A 5,581-nucleotide genomic window follows, 5' to 3' on the forward strand; every position below is an offset into this window, starting at 1 on the left:
GAATGGAAAGCATGATGCCTGAAGCATCTAGGGAAACTGTGTGTTGAGGATAATGTTAAACCTATTCCACGCGCCTGGAGCTCTGGATAACTTTGTGGAGCACTGTCTCCTATGTGAGATATAAATAAACCATTATCTCATTTGAGACACTGAATTTTTGAATCTCATTACAGCAGCTCACCATTTGTTCCCATCATAACCCAATGCCATTAAGTAATTGAACCAGGATGAGAACTCAGGTTTATTTAATGAAACAAAACAGCAACAGCAGCAAACGTAAACACAGGCCATACTACTTCTCCTGCTTTTGCAAGTTAGAGAAGCTTTCTGGATGAGAATTTCTTTCCTTGACTAAGAGTAGGATACTTTAATCAAGGACAGTTAAGAAAACTTCTAGATGGTTTAGCTTTTAAACAGGTAAGGCATATAAGTGGAGCAGGCAACACTCTGATTAATTTAACTTTTTAGAGCCAGAATCAAAAATAGAAATATAGAGTCCGCATTACCAACTGTGGGTCTCTTGGCCACTATGCCTTTGTATTTAGATACGCATGCAGTGTTTTATATTATTCTCCAGTGAGAATCTCTACAATGCAAATGTCATCTCCCAGTAACATGTGAGATACACAGGAAGATGCATCAATATTAGCACTTCACTAGGGGAATATTGATAGTCCTGTAGAGGTAACTTATTGCCAGGAAGTGACATCAACACAGAGCAACTAGAACTCTATATATGTCTTCACACATACACACAGGTCAGTCAGACTCTGGATGCAGTGGGGCTCCTCATTTTAATATCCTGACTTGTAATTACTCATTTTCTTATTTAAAAGAAAACTGATATAGGAGAAATCACTCACAAATAACAGCTTTAGAGAACAAATAATGTATACAGTGGGAACAGAGCAGACAATATAAAGACATATTCAGGCAAAGTCCGACAGATGTCAGTACCAAAGACCTTCCAGTAAAAGGGAAGAGTATGATGACTTTCAAATTAAGACTTACTTCCAATTTATTTAAAATATGATGTTTCCTAACATTTGCCTTCTCTCTCTCCCCTGAATTTTAAGAATTTCTAATAAGATATATTAGAGACACTCTATATAAGCTAAAATTTGAAGATAACTGGCAACTGATTTTCAGGTCCTTTTTCGTTTCAAGGGATACTTCCTATTCTGATCCCTGCCTAGAAGTGCTAATCCTTCTCTGCTTCAGTTATGAGAAGAGAAAGACTGTTACAGTAATTAAGGATTATTATGTTTTGTACAAATTTGAAGCTTAAAGTATTTTTAATAGGGGATTTATAGATATTTTAACATATATCAGTACCGATCACCAATTAATTGCTGTGACAAATTTCCTTCTCCATGGTCTTGAGATTCTCAGAAGAGTTTGCCAGGTACAGTCAAGGCGCAAATATTTTATTACTTAATAATTCTTAATATATAAAGACATCGTATCAATTTTCACTCAAAAACTGAAATATTTTAAGTCAAATAGTTCATCTTTGGATTTTTTAAAAAAGCATATTCTACTTTATTTATTGAAATACCCACTTTATTATTTCAAGTAATGGAACTATTTCTATGATAGATTACTTTTCCTGCCAGTATATCCATGCTTTCTAGCACATTCAGTCTTTTTAGCATATTCTGTTTCTCTCTCTGTCAGAAAGAAATATATGTATTGTTTATTGCCATGATTTCTTAGCAAAGTGTAATTATCAGTAACTGAAATGATAACATTGGACATATATATTACCTGTTGCAGAAAGAATTTATTCCAATGACATTTATTCAAGAGAAACTAATCTTATTTTTCTTGTTTAGTTTTTATTGAAGACATTCTCCTTCAATATAATACAAAGAGTTTACTGCTAATGAAAAGAAAGCATTTGCATGCCTGAGATAGGTCATACATCATACATTAGGATATAGAATGCTCATGGAAATACAGTACTTGTATAGTTATCTTTAGTAAGATCATCGGAATAGATCGGTTCTTTATTTTGTAAGAGCGTACTATTATGAATAATGGGCGATTATACTTATGGTGGTTTTTTTTTTTTTTTGCCATAAAATTGAAGCAAAAGCCTCAATATGGATTTATGTAAAACTGCAAAATCATTTTTAAATGAAATAAGACAATTAAGCATTTTTCAATTGTTTTCTACCATGTCAACAAAATTTGTTCTCTTAAGCTATATACTTCAACCTAAAATGTGTCTATACCCTCCCTGATGCTATAGAGTAAGAGAGGTTCATATTGTAAGTCTTTATGTTGCCATGTGACACTCCTTCATCATCCTAATTATATATATAATTTTACATTGATTTTGATGTTTACTTAATGCCAGTATCCTTCACTAGTCTAAGTTTTATAAAGGCAGAGATAGTGGCTTTTTGCTCATTATTTACTGTGGTGTTTCTAACACAACATGGAATGTATAAGCAAAAAAATTATTCAGTTAATTTGTTACAATGGTGTTTTAATGGACATTTTCACTTTTTGATAATATATGTCCTCTTAGAAGCAGCATCAAAATGCTTGAATTAGGATGGTCATCACCCACTCAAATTTATCAGAGTTTTTAAAGAAAAGCAGTTAACCTACTTGATGAATAAAAGCCCCGGGCCTTTGACTGCTGGTAAGAACTGCTTTCTACAGTTCCAGTCTCTCCTCCTAACCGAGCCGTATTCCCTTTGACAAGCCATAGAGCTACGCCGGACCTCTGTTTTTACAGTTTAACCTAGAGAGGCTGGAGTGGTTCTTAATTTTCAAGCTGAGTCGAAGATTTTTTTAAATAGTGCCCCAGAAACCAAGTCCTTGAGTAGGCAAGGCTGTGCCCCCTTCTATTAAACCAGAATAATTCCTTCTTTTTCCGATTTGGCTCTCAAATAATCTGATTCTATACAGAAATATCTATGGATGCCATTTTATAGTCTTTCAGAATGGATGAAATGTGCGTGTACTCACTCTCATCACCTCAAGTGTCAAATGTGATAAACATGGCAGAGTCGGATTTTATTCTTTTCTATAACTTCTAACACCAAAAATAATTGGACACTTGCGATGGAAACATGTGCTTAGAATTTGTTTGGATATTACGCAAAGTATACTAAAGTGTAAAAACTATTCTGAAAAGAATATTAGAGCCATATTTTTTTAAATGGGAGGGGATGAGAATGGCGACTATAAAACCGCTGGAGAAGAGAAAGAGCAAAAGGCAACTTATTCCTCCCAGCCTTATCCATTTAACACTTATTCTGAAAGGAATATAAAGGTTAACAAGTGATTACATATCATTTATACATAATCTGGACATACATATTCATGCCTTGTTCGTAATATTCGGCATTTCTTGGTAGTATCCCTTGAGGACATTGAAGGATCAGCATTTAAAATCATTTTGATATCTAACAATGTGCAGTTTGTGCCTCAATTATCTATACATGAAGCCATGTTTTTCCTGGCGCAGGTAAGACAAGGGGTGTGCCCAGACCCTAACATGCTCATGGCAGGCACATGCTGCTGCTGCTGAAGATGGATAAGTTGTGGGGTCCAGAAACAATGTATTATTGATCTCATTTTTCTGAAAGTCAGAAAACTCTAATTGTGTAGGCTATTTTGCTTCCATTGAAAAGGCTCATGGATACATGTATATCTGAGGAAAAACAGCAAAAGCTACCAACAAAACAAAAAGCATTTCCCTCTTCTTTCTCTTTCTCTTACGTTATTTCAAACAACTTTAATATCTTCAACTTTTATAAACAAAATATTCCATTACCACATTTGCTTGGGCAGAGACAAGAAGAGTTATTTCTTGAAAATAATCTTTCAAGTAACACTAATATCATTTGGAGATAAATAACTCAGGAAGGAGTCTAAGCATGGTGGAAGCGCTATCTCCTGTTTGGATATTGACAGTCTCAACACTTAGAACTTTGTAAGTGGGGCGAGAAGCACAGAATGCAGTGTTCATTACTGGGTGATTCTACAAGGATTTAGGAGTCCTATTTCCCTTCAATCAAGAATGAATAAAATGGTCTCCGAGGTCAAGAAATGTAGCCCAGAAAGCAGCTAAAGCAGGTCCAGCAGGTAGGAATAGGGAGTAAGTGCACTCAGGCACTTATGGGATCAAAGTTCAAGAAACTGAGGCAGTAAGAATTGACATGAATTTGAGAAGATAACCTTGAATTTCCAAATTGCAGATAAGCTTTAATCTCTGATGTTACCGGATGTGTGGTCTTGGGAACATTTAACCTCTCTTGGCTGGTTTCATTAACTGTGAATAGGGACGCACCACCTACCTGCTCTGGTTGGCGAAAAAAGCATGTAAATTAAAAAGCTAAATGTGCTTCCTGGAACTTATTTTTGGATACACAAACATTTATGTTACTAATCTGTGCAGTAGGTGCTGGTAAGACAATATAGAATCTCAGTTTAATAGATTTTAAATTTTAATAAGGAGATAGATAATAGCTAACAATCAAAAGGATACACACACACACACGTGTATATATATAGACACATATATATAAATATATATGTATATGTATAGACACACACACATATATATATGCAGGTACAATCTAAATGGGATATTGATAGAAAAGTCCAGGGGAAAATGACAAAACATTTTATATTTCAGTGCTATGAAGAGAAGCTACAGAATCCTGGTAAGGAGAGCATTTGAATTAGTAGGAGGTGAAGACAGAGCAGAGGAGGAGTGATAAGGAAAGATTCCCTAAGGTAATGTTGAGTTGAAATTTGGAGAAATGAGTTAGAGTTACCTTGAAAAAGTAGCACAAAGTGGAAGAAGAGTAGCCTAAGGCCCAGTGGAGAAGAAGGCGGAAGGTGGAAGCCTGTGCTTCGGCCCATGGACAGGAGAGAGCTAGCTATCTTTTCCAAACTGCAAGAAAGCTAGTATGGTTAGGATATGGAGAGAGCAAATGGAGACAAGCTGTAGATAAAGCCCTGTGGGTCATGTATAGAAACTTGATATTTGTTGCAATAATAACAGGGAATAATCATAGGCTTTCATCAGAGCAGTTGCATTGTCAGTATGTAGTTGGAAAAATTATTCTGTCAAGAATGCAAGTGAGGGGAAAATGATAGGCGTGGAAGACCTGATAGGGTCCTATTGTAGGAGTCTCCTCTGAGGGATGGCAGTAACTGAGCTGATGGGAGAGGAACAGAGAAGAAAAATATGTCATAGGTAGGTTAGTGTCTAGTTGTGCCAACTCAGTGACGTAGAAAGGATCATGATAATGAAGAGAAACTTCCACTTTTTCATCCGCCACACTATACAAATTCTGGTGACTGTAATTCTAACAATCATTTTGATAGCCAGAGTCTGTGCTAGCCAAATACCCCATAGAGATGTAGCATTATATGGACTGATTTTGCCGAATTATTAGCTTAAGAGCTTCATTTACATTGTGATTAAAGTGATACTCAAAACTGGGGACTGAGACATTAACCTTAGTGAGATAAGAAACCAAAATCCTTAGACTTTACCTACAGTTAATTATGCCGAGAAAGGATATGGCGGCGGGGAGCAAGGTTACCATTT

This window comes from Pteropus alecto, unplaced genomic scaffold (assembly GCF_000325575.1).
Source record: "Pteropus alecto unplaced genomic scaffold, ASM32557v1 scaffold40, whole genome shotgun sequence".
NCBI classification, from domain to species: Eukaryota; Metazoa; Chordata; class Mammalia; order Chiroptera; family Pteropodidae; genus Pteropus; species Pteropus alecto.